Raw genomic sequence first — 18127 nt, 5'->3', positions numbered from 1 at the left:
AAAAATTAATAATAATGTTTTGAAACTTTTTTCTGGCATTTCCACTATTCTTCTACAGATTTTTCTCAGAAAGTATTGCTCAAAAGGGTAACTGTTTTGATGCAGGCAGCACTATATATTTCCTCTCTCTGCCTTGCATTAAACTTGTGCCTTTATGTACGATAAATTTGGCTTTCAGTGAGCACACTTATTCTGAGAAAAGAGTGACTGAAGTAGCCAATGAGCTTTGGAATTCCTGAATTATGGAAAGAAGTATGAAAAGCAAAGAAAAAAATAACAAATGCATCTAATCAAACCCAGTAATTGTTAGAGAGGTGAAGTATAATCACTGGCTGTGGGGTGAGATATACACATATATATGTCAGGTAATATAGAGACCTGGTAAAGGAACTTTCTGGATATAACATCAAGAGGATGCATGTTCCATACTTAATTTTCTTCCATCAACCTTCCTGAATAAAAACGAGGGATGGTGAGTTAAAGAAGAGCTCTGTCATAAGAAGTCTCTTGATGTCCTTCTTTTTTTGTTCCCACAGCATTTTTGGTGGAAATGGGGCTTATTCCTTCACAGGAATAGATTTTTTTCCTCAAACTGCAGGTCTGGGCCCATGTAAACTTTTCATGATCCAAATCTTTCAAGACTTCCACAATGCCAAACTGTTCAGAAAGATGAAATGAACAAAACCCAAGCAGTTTTGCTGGAAAATATAACTTTTCTGTCCCAAACCTGGAGGGCAGAATAAGAAATTGTACGTATCTCACCCAATAAATTATATAGAAACTGGACATGAGCCAACAGTAGGCACTTGTACAGCCCAGAAAGCAAATCACATCCTGGGCTGCATCAAAAGAAGCATGGCCAACAGATAGAGAAACGTGATTCTGCCAATCTACTCTGCTCTGGTGAGACCTCACCTGAAGTACTGCATTCAGCTGTGGGACCCCCAACACAAAAGACCTGCTGCAGCAGGTCCAGAGAAGGGTTACCAAGATGGTAAGAGGGCTGGAGTACCTCTCCTATAAAGACAGCCTGAAAGAATTGGGGCTGTTCAGCCTGGAGAAGAGAAGGCCGCAGGAAGACCTTTTTTAGCTGCATTTCAGTATCTGAAGGGGACCTACAGGAAGCCTGGGGAAGGACTGATTAGAAGGGCTTGTAGAGATCCGATGACTGGCAACAGTTTCAAAACGGAGCAGCTTAGATTTAGGTTGGACATAAAGAAGTTCTTTACAACCAGAGAGGTAAAATACTAGAACAGGCTGCTCAGGGATGTGGTTAAGGCATTGTCCCTGGAGACATTTGAGATCACACTTGATCTGACCCTGGGCATCATGATCTTGTTGGAGAGGTCCCTATTCACCACAAGGGGTTGGACAAGATGATCTTTGAGGATCCATTCCAACCCAAAGCAGCCTGAATGTGTGAATCTGTAACATGAATCAGCCTACAGAAAAGAGTCAGACTGCTCTCTAGGATACATCTGCAGAGATTAAGAACGGGATGAAAGAAGTTTTCTAGAAGCTGTTGAGTTTGGTTTTGCACATGAAAGGGGGGATGATTCACACGCAGATGTGGCAGACTTATGCTACCTGAGTGGCATTAAATTTCCTATGTTAAGAAAATCTTTTCAGACTCATGTTTTTTAAGCACTTCTCAAGCTAGTATGAATCAAGAGAAACACCCAAAATGGTACAGAAAACACTCCCACCAATTCAGCAATACCAACAGAGCGATCAAACAAAACCTTACGTGGCCTAGGTTTGGTATTGTATTGCACCATATTGCATTGCATTGCCTTGAGTTCAGTTATATTCCACCGTATTGTGTTTAATTTTGCTTATTAAGAACATCAACTCAGAAAACTGTGGAAACTTCTTTCAGAACTCTATATGGGTTTCTGTGGAATTTTGGACACATAATAAGAACAGATTTCTCAATAATTATTAGCTGTCACATTAAACCCATTGATTTTGCTCTCTTGACTATAATTAATTAGTAAATAATTAAAACCATGGATTATTATTATTATTATTATTATTATTATTATTATTATTATTATTATTATTATTATTATTATTATTATTATTGTTTTTTACTTAAGCTCTGATCTTTCAAGCACTGAAAACTTCTTCCTGATTACAGTTGGTGAATTTACACTAGCACTGCATTAGCAGAAAAGGCTTTGGTTCATTTCAGTAATTAGTTCCATTTAGATAGAATATTTATAATTCCTGCCATCATCTTTGTGCAAAGACAAAGTGCCTTCATATTATTAAGGCAGAGAAAATATCACCACAGTGTGACCAAAAAAGTACCATAATCCAAGAAAGTACCCCAGCAGTCATTCTGTGAAGCAATAATTTTGTAAAGTTCAGGGAGATAGTGATGCACAGTATCTAAATCATTGCCAGAGTACAGAAAATTCTATTTTTACACACACTGTATTTTAAACACAGAAGAATCTGTTTATAATCACATCATACACAGTGACATATTCAAGCCTGTGCAATAGTTCCAGTTGTGAATATAGGCAGCAAGTTTGGAAAAAAAGTATTTGTAATCTACAGATTATTTCAGGTGCACGTGTAAGTGAAGACTGTTTATACCAAATATACAGGGCCTGAGTGCAAACTACAACTTGTGGTGAAGACACTAGGCCCCCAGATATCTTCCTCATGTACATGCATTTGGAGACAATGGAAAGTGGTAGGTTGCTGTGCTGCTCCTGAATGGATATCACTGTGATAGTTCTCACAGATCACCAGGTACTACAAATGTCAAGAAATTATTCTTTTCCTTATCTGAGATTCAATTTCTTCCTTTTTTTGTCCTCTGCAATTTGGCAACTAAGGGTAACTGATCTCACTTAAATGTCTATATAAGCAAAGTTAATATACAGAAATCTTTCTCTAGCACTGAAGACAGCTGTCAGACCATGGCAAAGAGACCAGCAACCTCTTCTAGTCTCCACAGAAGACAGCTGTGTGCAGGCCACCTGCTGAAAATAGTCTGAGAAAAGGTTTGGCATCCCTCTACAGTATGTCACCTGAGCTTCTTGTTGGTGTCTTAAATTGTAATACCACAGCAAAAGGGCACTTTGTCTAGGGACTGTGATTGTTGTCAGCAATGCTACATAAACTGTGACTTGGAAGACTCATAGCGCAGCACATCACACCCCAGCACTTAGCAAGCTGTACTGCCTGCCTTCCAGTACTGGGGACATTGTCTTCCAACAGGTACAGCAGGGACTCTTCTCAGGACTGCCTCAGGACTAGACTCCTTTTGGTCTGTTTCTGAGAGTTCTTCCTGCAACCTGCTACTGTAGTTTAGCTTTCAATTACTATCTTATACTGTCAAAAGGCAAAACTGTGTTAAATGTGTTGCACCTGATAATGCAAGTACTCAACCAGTTTTCTAACTAATTTTGACTGAAGAAAATAAACTTTGAAATAATTATATTTTTTTTCTGTCCAAAGTAGTGCCTAACTGGAAATTATAAACTCTTCTACAGCTGATGAATGGTTGGCAACATTGCTTATTTTAATGGATATATATTACTTGGAACTAAGACTTTGCCATCTGTTACACTCCATAATTAGGAATATAAAAAGAACATATTTCACAATTACATCACTAACGTAACTGACTTTAATGCATATGCATGTTCTCTGAACAATGTAGCATGCATATGTGATGTTTTTGTCACATTTCAGAAATAAATCCAGATGGATGAAAGTTGCTTAGTCATTACACAGTAATTTTCTTGACTGTCAAATTTGTTCACAAAATTCAGAACACTGTAGCAAGAAGATTCTACTGCAGGGGCGCTTTAAGCGAAGTACAGCTGTATGTGTATAAAATGGGAATATAAAATAATTTTAATTTCAGCATCTTTACAAAATAAACTTAGCAAAATATAACTACATTTCTGTAACACTATGTTTCTTGCTTTTAATGGACAGCTGCAAGATTGTACTCTAATGTCATACGATTTATCTGAATTAAGAACCTGAACTGTAGCATTAGTAATATGTAAGGCAAGTAACAAATTCTGGGGGAAAAAATAATGTTTGACTCACTTAGAATAGTTGTATTTCTTGTAGTATTTATGGAGGGAGGAAGGAAAGGAGGCAGGGAAGGAAGGAAGGAGGGAAGGGAGGCAGGGAAGGAAGAAAAGATAAAAGGAAGGATGAAAGGGGAGGAAAGAGGGAAAGGAGGAGAGAAGGAAGGAAGGAAGGGAGGGAGGAAGGAAAGCAGAAGGGAAGGGAGGAAGGAAGGAATTCGGAAGGAATTCAGAAGGAAGGCATTTGGAAGGAAGGAAGGAATTTGGAATGAAGGAATTTGGAAGGAATTCGGAATTCAGAAGGAAGGAATTTTCAATTTTTAAAATTTAAAATTTTAATTATGTCTTTATGTATCTTTTTGCTGACATAACATTTGTTATAACATCATCAGCAGAGGACAATCAAACATGGAATCTGCATTCAGCAAAAGAGTCATCAGTTGAACAGGGAAGTCCTTGAACTCAGTTGGAGTTAATTTGGTAGGACTCTGAAAACTGTAACAGTTCATTTGTTACAAGTTTTCAGTAATAAGGCAAAAAAAAAAAAAAAAGAGACAATAGTAATTAGATTGAAGCCCAGAAGAGATGTACAGGAGGCTCCATGAAAGTTACAGAATGGGAATTATATTACACCTTCCTAGTGCCGTCTTGTCCTGAGTCTTGTGAAGCCAAGCTGAAAGCCCTTCTCCCACAGATCCTAAATGAGGGAAATGTCTTCACCTGTAAAGCACGTGTAAAGTCCTGCTATATTCAAGCTTCCATACAGGGATGCCATGTGCTCAAATGCTGAGAAGCATAACTAACGTATCAAGTTTCTACACAACATATGCAGAAAAGAACATGGAAGAACAAATAACCCTGTGACAATGTATTGTAAAGAGTTGCTCTACATCAAACTAAACCAAATATGAAGTAATAAATATCTGAGAAAAAAAAAACATACAACAAAACAAACCAAAAAACCCCACACCTTAATCTCCACTATAGAACTGGAAAAAAGAATTAGTCCTAATGAGTAATTTTCTTGCCATCTGAAAGCCAGAATCATCTACTACTGCTCTAAGTGGCATATTGGATATGCCCTTGTTACTCCACCCAAGACAATTATCACCAAGCTCAGGGACATATAGGTAGTTTAGCTAAATTAAAAAGGGTTTTGGAGGGCAGAAGAATTAAGTGGTAGATTACTACCCTGAAGACCTCACATAAATCCCTGGTAGGTCATTTTTTGTCTTTTTTACATAGTGCATGTGCAAGGCACATATCTCCTCAGCTGTTCTGCTATGACATTTCATAAACAGATCAACTGCCTCAGTACTATACCCTTATGTTTTCCTTAGCCTCCAATAAAAAGCAAGCACCTATAGCAACCTGTTACGTTGCAAAGCTGAGAGGGATTTTTCTTCATGCCACATGTTAAGACTCATTCTGCTGCTAGACATGAAGATCCATAAAGTGACCCCACTAGGTAAAGACTATTATGTGTACCAGCAAAGATACATTTTCAGAGTCACATGATGAGTGATTTCCAATATCCCATAGTATCATAGAATTAAGTTCCTCCTTTTCTCTGCTGTAATGACCAAACCCTAAATTCCTATGTTTAGCAGCATTAAGGCTCAGGATGATTTTCCCTTTGTGAGCTTGCACAAGTATTTGCCAGCAACTTTAAAATACTAGCTACGAGTTCCCCCAAATTTAAAAATTATTTACCTCTTCATGACAGTTTTGGTGACAAACTAACACTATCTTTGGCAAAAAAAAGCAGTTTGTCTTGCTTACAATATTTGCATATCAGAAGTGGATTGGGGTCAGGAGGACTGTCTGCCTTTAAATGACAGTTCTCTCTCTGAAATCACCCAGCTTCCATTTTTCTAAAACCTTTGAGATTTTATGCCTCTTAAACAATTAGAGCTGGCCATAGGAAGAGTAATCTAACTCTTCATAGAGTCAGATAACAGCATCTAGGTTCGAGTCACCTTTTTGACACCATTAAAGATGTGGATTAGAGGCTATATTATTTGCATCACTGTGGTCCATTTTTAATACACTTTAGTATTCTTGCTACAGGTTCCATACATGAGGTAGGCCCTACTGACTGTTGTGTGTTATACTCACACAGCAATAACAGCAATTGGGTGTTGCAATGCCTAATGTGTGCTCACAAAGGGTCTAACACCTACTATGACTTATGTCTTCAGCACTGAGAATGAAAAAAATTGCTCTGATTTGGTTTGAAACTGCACTTCATTTTTCAAGACTGTGCTTTTTCTCTTCTTGCTGAGACATTTCCTACAGAACACTGTCAAAAGACATAACTTTTAAGCAGAATAAATATGTAGCAATTTATCAATTCGTAGTAATGTTGTTGCTAAGTGATTATTGTAAATCAAATGCAACTCATACACATCTCAGCAGGAGACTCTGACAAGGTTTCAGGACTGTTGCTGAAATACAGCATTCATAATAAAGAAAACACTCAAGCTCTGAATATACCAGAGGTGATTTTGTTTGCTTTAAGCCATCTTCTTCCATTAGAAGAAAAATGTTGATTAAATGTAAAATATTTAACTTTAGGGTTAAGAATAAAAATCTTCCTCACTTTTTCAGAGTGCAGGTAACAGTGAGTCTGAAGAAAAGCTTCTTAGAGGTGAGCTCCAGATCACACTTTTTGTTCTAAATCAATGTTTAGTCCTGGAGACTAGTTACAGAATATAGTAGTGAAAACTCTCATGTGTAACTGGCTAGATTTATCAATGCAGCCCTTTAAAACCTCCTTCCTGTTTCTCTTTACAAATTAGTCTAATAATGCTCTCAGTAGTTCTAACACCAAAAGCCTTATTAAAACTGCTGGAAAACACAGCACTCTTCAGTATGTTTTTCAAAGAGGACATCTAAACAAACTATTACACACTCTTTCTGACCCTTCAAGTCTACACATTTTTGATATTACACTCCTCTCCACCCCATGCCATTTATATGTTGTAGAATCACACATTAATACTTTAATTCACATCATCCTATTTTGAGTCCATCTCTAATATCTTCCCACCTGTGCTGATGTGCCTGAAACAGAATTGTCAGGGTGGAGAACAGATGAACAGGAGCAGATGTAATATAGCATAGATTATGATAAAATCTAAGAAAAATGACAAGTGAGGTTGCAGTTATATCTTCAGTGGTTCCAATCGAACACGTTAGGTCGAGAGCTAAAAGAAACTGCTTCTCTCTGTACATCTTTGGTGAATTCCATAGGTAAATTCTGCTAAATCTGGATGGCTCAGATGCCACTAAAGGCTGTGAAAACCATAAATGAATAGGAATTGAAGTTCTGTTTCCACATGATCTCCTTCATGGCTGTTACTGTTGAAAAAAGAGTGCTGGGGACTTCTGGAAGTAGGTGCAAGTTTGTGAAACCTTTCAATATCGCTTTCTCCCTTACCCAGTGAGCTGTATATCCCAGAGGTGCTACCACAGAACTACACTTTAGGAGCTGGAAGGAGCAACTTATGTTTTATACCTAATGCTCTCAGAAGGTGACCAAATTTTGACAAAATGATTGGTAGCAACTGACAATCTGGGGCTTATTTAACTAATATTTTCAAATTTCCACTTTCCAATCTGATGAACCACAATTTTGTGCAGACTTTAAGCTCAAATTGCTAAACAACTGAATGTTTAACTGATTTAATGTATCTGTTATCAAAGTTGGTTATGATTCCTCAGTCATTCATTAGAAAGTAACTAGAACATATATTGATGGATGTGCACTTAATTCACTATTTCTCTGTATCCTGACCTATATGAAACCTCTGTAATTCTTAAAGAAGTAGGTAGAAGCATCATTTAGGCCAGCCTGCTTGATTGTATCATGCTACTGCACATCAGTAGGTCATTTCCTCTGAGTTCCTATCAAATATGTCATAGAAATTCCATGATGAGCATACAAGAGGTTACAATAACATAAACTGATTTTCAGAAAGCTAGTGTTTGGTGGATCCACAAATATTCTTTCAACATGATAGAAGCTGGTCCTTGACAAATTATGGTACTCAGAATCATTGGCACTCAGAACCATTGCACTCAGAACCACCTGAAAAATTTAAGTCTCATGAATTAATAAATGCAACTTTGTTCATATAGCTACATATCAACTGCACGGGGGACCACAAAAATCTCATACATCAATGTGGTCCAAACCCCCTCTGCCAAAGCAGGTGTGCTTAGATCAGGTTGCATAGGAACATATCCAGGCGGGTTTTGAAAGTCTTCAGAGAAGGAGACTTCACAACCTCTCTGGGTAGCTTTGTCACCCTCAAAGTAAAGAAATTTCTCCTTAAGTTCAACATGATTAAACTCATTTCAGTAACATTTAAAATTATCGAAAATGTTCTTTCTGTTCTTTAGCTCTACTGGCTAAAATTAATATCCTGGGATAGTTTTGCCTTTCCAGTCAGATGAACATACCACAAATCAAAGACATTAGCTTATACACATATATTTGAAAGTCTTTCCTTAAGAATACTTTAACCTGTAAATGTCAAATATTCACATATTGATAAATTTAACATAGATAAAAGAATAGTAAAATAGCTAACGAGTAGACATAAAATATTTTCTCTTTTAGGTCTTTAACAGACATTTATGTTAAACCTTGCAGTAATGATTTTAGGCATTGCTCTCCAAACTAATTATCCTATCACCTTCTGAGAGATTACTGACTTTGAAAAGGACCCTGGAAGAAGTAAACAAAAGTCACTGAATAAATCCATCTCTGAAAAAAAGTCAAGCTTCTTATCTCTAATAACCATATCTCTAATCACCATAGCTTTGACCAGTGCTGTAGGGTGGTGTCTTGGAGTAGGCAAATACCCTTTTCTGTTTTCCTTTTTGAACAGGGCAATCTTTGGCAAATAAAAGAGACAGGCAGCTGGGGAAAACAGTTTAGACCACTACGACAGGATTCAACAGGTACATCTGGCTGATCCAAGAATGGTATACACGTAGAGAACATCATGTACACAATTGAGACACTGTTTAAAGCAGAAGGATAACCATGGTAGCCGTAGTTACTGCATTTAAAGACAAACCTTTAGTATGATCGAGAAGAGTTAAATAACATTTCACTAGTCATTAATTATCACATACAGCTAACAACATGTAGTGTGGCGAAAAAACAAACAAACAGACAAACAGCAAAACGGGACTGAATTAGCTATACCTCCTAGTTACCTAAAACATCGCTAGGCCAGTCTCTGATGAAAGGATTCTAGTAATCCTTCTAAGTGTGGCCATTGTATGGTGTCTGCTTTCAAAGCACATACATAACATTCTGTGATACGAACACAGCTATGTAGGGAAACAATTCCAAATACATGAGACTGTTGTCATGACCTCTGTTCAATATTTTTACTTATCTGAAAGCTTGGATGTGTTTTAGATCAAGCCACTTATTAACAACAGGGTGAATTAAGGACAAGCTATAGTCTCAAAGTGCCCTTGTACCTGCAGATTGAAGTCTGACTCTTAATCTTAACTGGTAATATTTCAGTAATTTAAGAGTATATCTCTAAGCGTGTGTTCAAGCATGCGTGTACGTGATTTCTAGAACTAGTACCCAAATCTTCCTGTATAGTTAGAAGTTAAAGTGACTTACACTAGTCCAAATTCTGCAATTATTTTAAATCACAGTTTAGTTTGCAGTTATTCCTAAACTATTTACTTGTGCAAAACCATTTCAAGTACTTTCAACACCATCCCGTGTTCTTTCCAGCACAAATCCAAAACAATGTCACAGTAGTGAGGTAACCTGGATGTTCAAAAAACTATTTTAGAAACCAAAACATAAACAGGAGTATATTTCTGAGATAGAAGGTATGATAGTAGGGGTATTTCTGTTTCAAGTGCACCATCATTTGTGTAACCAATATTACTACTACAGTTGAACAACCGCCAAAAATAGATAACAAATTTTCCCAGTATAGATAAGACGCTATTATGAAGGCAAGTGTCCTAAGCTATAAATTGATAGTTACTAATGGATTTGAGTAGAAGCAGAGAATACAGGAGTGTTGTGTGTCCTACAGCCTTCAAGACCTGTTATCAAAACACTATTCTTGGGTCACCAAGTGCAGTTTCTTGTAATCTAACACCATAAAACCTTTGTCTCAAAACCATCAAGCTCTTCTTAAAGGTAGTTAAGCTTTTTGCTCCCCCAGAAGACTGCCTTACACCATAATTTCTTTCTTGAAAACTTTCAAATTCTCAGACTAAACCAATTTATGACTTTTACCTTCGGCAATCACCACCTCTTTTTCCTTTCCCATCTACCAGTAATTAGTTCCTTCATATATTCAAAAGAAACATTCCAGTCTCCCTTAGATCTTCTTTGGCTAGCTTACCTTTGACATGCTTTTGCAGTTTTTCCTACAGTACCTCTTAATTTCCTCACTCAGTAAGCTTTGAACCTCACAGAAGGAACTACTGTACCATGAAGTTAGTTGTCTCATGTCAGACACTGAGAGCAGCATAAAGGCTTTATAAATATTTTCAATCAGAGCTCACACTTGCATGAAAAACAAAGTCAGTCAGTTGCAATCACCTGAGTTAAAAAACACCACCAACAACAAACAAACAAAAAAAAACAGCTTCTTGATTTCTCGTACCCATAAAAATAGTTTCTGTGATGCAACTCCATTACTGCTTTTGGTTAGGAAGAATCAACATAAAGCAGAAGGCAGTATTTGCACTAGATTTGGTTATCAGGTGCTTTCTTTTTGCTGAAAAACATTCTTTTACATTTTCTGTTGCAGGATAACATTACAATGACTTCTGAGGCTTAGCAAACTTCTACCATTAATCTGAGCTATAAATAAAAAAACCTTCCCAAGCAAAAAAAATTGCTAATATAAAGGGCCATTTTCTTTCAAAGGCATTGGCAAAGAATACACAATGTCTTTGTATAGTCAGTTTTCCTACAGTGGGACTAATGTTGCCTCCTCCTAATTGTATAAAGGCTAAGATATTGGTCTAAGGTAGTTAGGTAACCAGACTGCCTCTACAGTCAGTGCAGAGATACGCATCTTAACAGGGCAGTTCCGTAGGTGTGTAAAATATGTGCCTTAGGCTTTCCCTAGATTTAATGTAAAAAAAGACAGAGACATTCAAAAGTCTGCCATGGATGAGTTTATTTTAATTTAATTTTCTTTCTCCCACCACCCTCTACAATGTATAGGAAACTGGACTGAATCATAATCTAACAGCAGTGTACATTAGCAGCTGTTCGAAAATAGCAACCAGAGAAGCATGAGTGTAGCTCCAGCATAATTCAGATCATCATCTGGCCTCCAGTGTTAAGCAACTCCCATACTTTGAAAATGAAACAGTTTGCAAACCACCGAAACTGCAAGCCAAAACTTGCTAGGTTGGCTTGTCATCAGAAAAGCTGTTGTGGGAAAGTGCTTGGGGAATATAAATCTGCCAATCTATCCTTTTACTTGCAGTGAATCACATCTGTCAGTGGCCCTAATATTACGTTTGTTGCCATAATGCAAACGAAAAGGATATTCTTGCATAAATAACTGAATTCAACTAAAGAGCCTCAATTTTTCTCAGGCTCTATCCTGAAAGATGCTTGCTTAGATTATAAATCTATAATTCTTGTAAAAGTCATTTTCTCCATTGAGAAATCCTTTTATGGCAGGACACAAATCCTTTTATGGTGGGATAGTAAACGGAATAGAAATCCTGCATGGCATAGTTTGAATATTTAATTCATTATAATTGCACCAAGGGCTTTTGGACAACTCTTGTATCATGGCAGTATACAGACTATGCCCCATTGCTTTAATGTTGCATCTATTTCTTGTGTGTCCTACTGTCAGCTTAAAAAAGTGTGAAGATTTCATCAAAGTTAGCTTAAAGTTCTGGTTTAAGTCCCATTCTAGATGAAGCTTTACTTAATTTTTTTTAAATTATATATATATATATATATTTGTGCCTTAGGGTATTTCTTGTAAGCTCTGATAATAATGAATAATCAGTGTAATTATATGCCTTCATTTTTGGCACAATGCTAAATCTCCCACTTCTCCATTAAAAGATGAATTGTTTAGAAAAGAAACACTAGAATATTTACCAACACAATTAAACTGTGTATAACAAGCTCAATTGGTATACTTTACTAACAGAAAATAGCTTTGACCCTTCTTTGACTGGTCAGCTAGAACTCATTCACATAACCAGCATCCACTAAAAATAAATTTTGGAATACAGCAATAATCTACCAAAATAATAAAAATAAATAAATATATATATTCCATTTATAAGATAAAAGACATTAAAACCAAAAAACCACTAAACAGGTCACCCCAGTACAATGCCTGAGGACTTTTTCTCCTAACAATTCACCAAATACGAAGAGGTAGCAGTATGCACAAAAACTCGATCTGTTTTAAACATGTAACATACATGCATGTTTTAACAGAAGTTTAAGGAGTTAGTAATACAAGCCCATCTCTGAGAGTCAGTCTGAGGACATTCATTCCTACAGATGACAATGGAAAAAGAAAAATGAAAAATCCTCTGAAATTTTGTGGAGTCCAAAGACTTGACTCAATAGCACAAGGGCCTTAATGAAACTAGGAAGGTCCTGGTTATGATTTATGTTTTCAAAGATCAGTTGAGTGACTGAAAAAGGGAGCAGAGAGGACAAATGTTACACAAACACAGTCTAAAAGAATACACTATTGAGTTAAACAAAATCATATTACACAGATTAAATGAAGAGTAAAGGAAAGAAACAAAACTTGTTTAAAACTGGAGCTTGATAGAACTATCAAAGAATAAACTGTAGTTCCTCTTAGTACTGACCTAGAAGGTCCATATTATGATTTAATACTGAGAATAAAATATCATTAAAAGGGAAATACTGAGAAAAAGAGGAGAAAGTATCAATGGGAACTGCTCACACCTAGTAGTTTGCTGAGAAACTGTTTAAGTGGAAAGATTGTTCAGTCATTGATACACACAGAAAGGGATTTCTCTTTTACAGAAAAAGAAAAATAAATAAAAAAGTCAACAAAACCACCATCCTAAAAATATCATGTGGAAAAGGGCAAGGTGGAAGAGAGAACAGTTCGCAAACCCTGTGAAAGCAAAAGCATAGTTCACAAGGTTCACAGAACCTCAAAACAACCTAAGGTTTGCCCATCCCTTAGTATTAGTCATCTATGAGAAATGTTGCTCCCTGACCTCTGAGGAAATCTCTCCCTTGAATAGTTGCTCCTTCTGCTTTTGGATATAGTACTCTTTGCTAGGGTACTACACAAAGAATTTTGAGGATTCTGCCTTCTGAGTCACCATCCCTGGAGGTGTTCAAAAGAAGTTTGGATGTGGCACTTGGAGCCATGATTTAGTTGTCAGGAGGTGTTAGGTATTAGGTAATAGGTTGGACTTGATGATCTCTGAGGTCTTTTCCAACCTGGTTGATTCTGTGATTCTGAGCATGAACCTACATCTGGCAAAAGAACAGGTGATTTCACTACTGAGGAGAGATGGAAAGAATATAACAGAGGAGACAGATGACATTCTCTGTGTGTTACACTGAAATACAACCTAATCTTGCAATAAACTTTCCAGCAGCCACTACTGAAACATAGAACATGATTATTTATTTATTTAGGTTTACTACTAAGTTTTGCCCTCCAGAAAGGTAAGAAATATATTTCAGTATCAGGAAGCATACTGACAACATTCCCAAACAGAATGACAATTTACTGTCATTTTCACTCTCCCTCTTTCCTGCTATTTTAGGACTTATGAAAATATAGAAATGTCATAATAGAAAAGGTCCAAGCAAAATAAATTTGCATGGACTCATGACCCAGTTTCATATAGAGAAGTAGTTAACAGGGTTGATTTTACTTTTCACACATAATTTTCAGGAACTAATCCTTGGCTGCAGCTACTGTTCTACATTAAAGAGAGTACAATTGTATCACCCTGCAGAGAATACTGGGATAGAAGGAAACAGATCACTTCCTGGAGCCCCACATTTACGTTGGAGACACTGGGTGGGATTTGTGACACCCTTAGCATAAAGCACTATCTCCTTCCAGCATGAGCAACCACTTCTGTTAGCCTGTCTGTGGGAGAGATGAAGGTCTGCTTACACTTACTGCCTGTCTATTCCTTTGAAATACTTTCAGAAGATCAAATCCACACATTCTTAAACAGAGCAGTTGCAATCTTGGACTTGCACAGGTTAACTATGTAAGAATATGGGAATGGAGTGAACAAGGACAACTTATTTCCAACTAAAAAAAGGAAGAGGTTAGTATATGCATTTTCTTTCAATTTCATGTTTCCTTGTAAAGAGACAGGTCTTCTGCAGTCATGATATGATGCTTACCATTTTCCCTTCAATGTCTTGCTCCTGAAAGTATTAGAAAGCAACTTCACATCAGACTTAGAAACTCTCTAAAACAGTCTTATATGCCTGCTTGGTAGTAGTGAGAAAGGGTGGAGTCACATAATATTTGAACAACAAAGCAAACTGTAAGCTATGATAAATAAATGCCTGAAAGAAAACACCCCAACCCCACTTCTGTCTGATTAAAATGAAAAAATACCAGTTTCACCCAAATCACAAATGCGCATATGCACACACACACAAACACTGCAATTCTAAATTCCATGATTTGATGACTGAAGCATTTTGAACAGGTGAATTAGTGCATCAATAAAAACACTGCCCTTTCAATGAGAACTCATACTATTTATAAAATGCTTTTATATAGTGCTTCAATTTGCTAAAATTTTCAGAAGTTTCAAAAATAAGTTTCAGAAATTACTATGCATATTTGTTCTTAAAATCATAGAATCAGTCAGGGTTGGAAGGGACCACAAGGATCATCCAGTTCCAACCCCCCTGCCATGGGCAGGGACACCTCACACTAGATCAGGCTGGCCAGAGCCTCATCCAGCCTGGCCTTTAACACCTCCAGGGATGGGGCCCCAACCACCTTCCTGGACAACCCATTCCAGGCTCTCACCACTCTCATGGTGAAGAACTTCTTCCTCACGTCCAGCCTGAATCTCCCCACTTCCAGCTTTGTTCCATTCCCCCTAGTCCTGTCACTACCTGATATCCTAAAAAGTCCCTCCCCAGCTTTCTTGTAGGCCCCCTTCAGATACTGGAAGGCCACAATAAGGTCACCTCAGAGCTTTCTTTTCTCTAGACTGAACAGCCCAAACTCTTTCAGTCTCTCCTCACAGGAGAGGTGCTCCAGCCCTGTGATCATCCTGGTGGCCCTTCTCTGGACACGTTCCAGCATGTTCATATCCCTCTTGTAATAGGAGCTCCAGAACTGGATGCAGTACTCCAGGTGGGGTCTCACCAGAGCTGAGTAGAGGGGGAGAATCCTCCCTTGACCTGCTGGCCACACTTCTCCAGATGCAGCCCAGGATCTGGTTGGCAGATCACACAAATCCTGTGTAAACATTCTGTATTGTTTTTACTGCATTTTCACTACAGTGTTTAGTGCTTCCTTTTCAAATAGTGTCTTCCTCGGTTCATGCCTTGGCTTAGTAATAGATCCTTTGTTCCTTTGCTCCTTCTCGATCAATGAAGAGCACCTACCCTAGCACTTCAGTGTACCCCGTGTTTTCACTGTTCTTTCTCTCAGTTTTGCATGTTTTATGTGTCCTTTTCTTCACACTAACAAATTTCTTGAACTTCTGCCTCTTCTTCACTGCACATAGCCAGAAAACTGAAAAGTTTCTCCATACTGAACAACGAGCTGGAAAGTCACAGAGTAGCTGCTGTCTTCTTGGAGCCATATAGAAATAACGCATAAGAACAGCCATAACAGGTAACACAGAGATCTCCTTAGCCTAGAATCCAATTCCCAACACTGTCTATTAGCAGATGCCTAGGGGATAGCATACAAACACAGGAAACATAGAATATATAACTTCTATAAATTCTCCCAGCCTCCAGAAATCTGTGACTCCTTGTTTTGTATCTCCAAAGAGGTCAAAGAGGCCTAGGGAGACAAAGAACAAAATATGACTCAGAACATGCTGCTAAGTGAGGCACAATTATCTTGAAAGGAGGAAAGAAATATCTATAAATTCATCAAAATATTAAAAGTAGCTATAAAGAGGTTTGCTTTAGGTACTGGATGCAGTTTAGCCACAGAAGATAGCAATCTAAACCTATTTTGTAATCTAGTTGCCACTTCCAGATTTAGACACATAAGGAGTCCCTAGCTCATTTTGATCAAAATAGGTAATTTGTCTTAACAGACTTAAATAGTAGGTATTGCTAACCCTTCTACCTGCAATGGGTTAGGGAACACTCACAGGTCTGTAGGCCAGTTGTATTCAGAAGAGAAGCACTATGTTTTTCAGCTGGCATAGGTAGACGTGACAAATGCTATCAGTCCACAGCAGTACAGAGACAGAAATGAGAATAGATATACCCTGTGCCAGCCAAAGGTACAACAATTCCCACCTATCCATTATCACACTGCCACTGGAGATGACCACACGTACAGTTCTGCAAAATGGAGTGCTGCAGCAACAGACAGAATCACTATTCTGCTAGTAAAGTAAAAATCTCATTTACTTTACAAAACTCAGGTGTCCCTAGCAGAATAGGATTAATGTTTTTCCAATGTTTACCACTTCTTCTGCATTAAACTGGGTGAAGTGCTTCCTAGCCTGCTTTAAGCCACATCACCTAAACCTCTTTACACTGTTAAATAAACTATGTGAAATAGCTTCGCTGGTTTTGTCAGAAGAAAGTAGAAAGTGTTTGTTGTGTCTTCCAGCTGAACTCCAGGATCGGATAAACCATAGAAGAAGCCAATATGAAAGCACCTAGGAAGCAACAATAGGATATCTTCAGTTGCAAAACCTATTTACAGAGCATATATCTGCCTGTACAGACAAACAAGTACAACTTGGAGATTTTTACTTAATGTATTGTTAATTAATACAAGTTTTCGATTACTGACATGGGTATTAGGAAAAAAATACATCATAATTGAATAACAAAAATACATTTCCTCTCTGCCCAAGCTCATATTAACCCAAAGATTTCTGCTCTCAGGCTGCTAGTCATAACTACCATAATACTCATTGTTAGTACACAGAGTCTGTCCCAGTTCCTCTTGTAAGGTAATAGCAGAGCACATTAGCTCCTGCACAACTACAGAACCTGAGAAGCAACCTTTAGTGTTGATGGAATTTAATGTTTGGATAAACAGGTTTTATCCTACAAATTTATGAGGTATGAACAGGGAGTTTGCATTGTTCTCTCACAGAATAAAACTAAAAGCTTTCCCACAGTGAAGGATGGGGTACATTACATTTCTGATTCTATGCAAAATTTCTCCTACATTAGATAATCCAGAATAAATACTTTGTGACACAGTATTTGAAGCCTTGAGACATTTACTGTGTGAGGCAACTTTTAGGATAGTTACTGACCAAGCACTTGTGAAGTAGATGCAATAACTAAAAGAGTGCAGCCTCTAAATAATTGTCTTTCACATCCTTCTGAGTCCCAGAACTGCATAACAGTATCAGCAATAAGCCAGACCACTGAGGAATCTTTTTCCCAGAAAGGAAAGGCTTGATGAGGAATGGCAGGCAGACAAATGGATAGGAAAGAGATAAAGGTACTATGTCTGCTTTCATGATTCAACAAGGGATTTCAACAAAGGGTGAAAAGAGGCATTTCCAAGATCATCTCCTTGTTAGACAAACATGAGTACCAGCACATAGGCGAAAGTAAAGATATACAGCCAAAAAACGGGAGGGCTGAACCACAGTAGCTTTGATTTAAATAATCTCTTGCTGCCACTGAACAGCATTCCAAACGTAGGTCTGCAGTAGACTAAGTAAATCTAATTATTGCCTGTTGCAATGCTGTATTTACCTTGCTGTCCCTGATCAGCTTTGGTGCTTGACAGACAAGGTACGTGTAAATGCACTAAGTTTACTTCTTTGATATCTAGTTCTATAATGACAGAGGGATAAATCAGCCAACACTAATG

Source organism: Indicator indicator, chromosome 3, assembly GCF_027791375.1.
Source record: "Indicator indicator isolate 239-I01 chromosome 3, UM_Iind_1.1, whole genome shotgun sequence".
NCBI classification, from domain to species: Eukaryota; Metazoa; Chordata; class Aves; order Piciformes; family Indicatoridae; genus Indicator; species Indicator indicator.
The sequence above is the reverse complement of the archived record's forward strand: the minus strand, read 5'-3'. Positions refer to the sequence as shown.